Consider the following 1,044-nt stretch of genomic DNA (forward strand, 5'->3'; position numbering starts at 1 on the left):
CTCGTATAGGTTTTAGCTCAGATATAGTATTACGTGTTTGCCTTGTGCCACTGTTTCAGCTGTACATGGCACATGCCAGTCAGGAAAGAAGCTGGTGTGTGACTCAGGTTGCTAAGAACAAGCAGCACACACTAGATGGCCACGGTATAATAGTTGCTTAGTGCAGGAATGAGGGGTAAGAGCCAGACCCTGGCATGGGAAAGATGGTGTAGCCCATGTCCTTGTGGAGCCTCGGCCAGTAAAACTGTGCGGACCCTGGCTGGTAGAGCTATACTGTAGTTAAGGACCATTGTACGCACATCCACTATGTGCTTCAATAAAAAGACCTTTCTTTTACCCTGTGGCGTCTGCAAGAGATGGGCTTGTACCAGTACAGAGGGAACAGAGAAGCGCTGGCTGCTCTGGGCTCTTTGTGTGTCTCACGGTTTCCATGCTTAGGAGCCCATCTCGTACCCAGCAGAACGTGCTTCTGGGACGCACTAGGGAGGCAGTGGGCTTTGCCTGCGTCCTTCACAGTGCGTGTGCCCCTGTCTCAGTCTAACATCAAAACATGTCACCAGCTTTCCAAGTACAGGCCCCAGGTACTACGTCCTTCAGAAACTAAATTAAACAGTAGTTTACTTTTGCCAGTTGGAGCAGCTGGAAAGGGCACAGAAGACTCAGATTTGTGGAAAAGGTAGAAATCAAGTCCTTTAAAAAAAATAAGCAAATGAGGTGGCTCAGGGGATACAAGCACCTGCTGCCCGCACATCCTGATGGCTGAGTTGATCCCCGGGACCCACGTGGTAAAGGAAGAGAACCAAGGGAAGCCGTCGTTTGACCTGCATAGGTGTCATAATGCAGACGCCCCACCCAATAAATAATAAACGTAAAAAAATAAAAACAAGCTGTAATAATGTTCTCAATGAAAGAATGCCAAGAAAGCAGAGGAAGGGAATTCCAGACAGCGTGTGCTTAGTGAGCCAGACTTTCTTGGAGAGCTAAGGAAGGTGGGAGGGAAGGGTTGGCGGGGCGGGGCAGCCATGCCTGATGTTGCCCTTCGGT

At 49.4% G+C, this 1,044-nt stretch overlaps 1 protein-coding gene across 1 annotated transcript in view; it reads left to right on the top strand.

Annotated features, from left to right (window-relative positions):
* Positions 1 to 1,044, top strand: part of Tyw3 (tRNA-yW synthesizing protein 3 homolog) — a 15,396-nt gene that overhangs the window by 3,577 nt on the left and 10,775 nt on the right. The window lies entirely within an intron of this gene.

The sequence above is a fragment of the Microtus ochrogaster genome, chromosome 21 (genome assembly GCF_000317375.1).
Source record: "Microtus ochrogaster isolate Prairie Vole_2 chromosome 21, MicOch1.0, whole genome shotgun sequence".
In the NCBI taxonomy this organism is placed as follows: Eukaryota; Metazoa; Chordata; class Mammalia; order Rodentia; family Cricetidae; genus Microtus; species Microtus ochrogaster.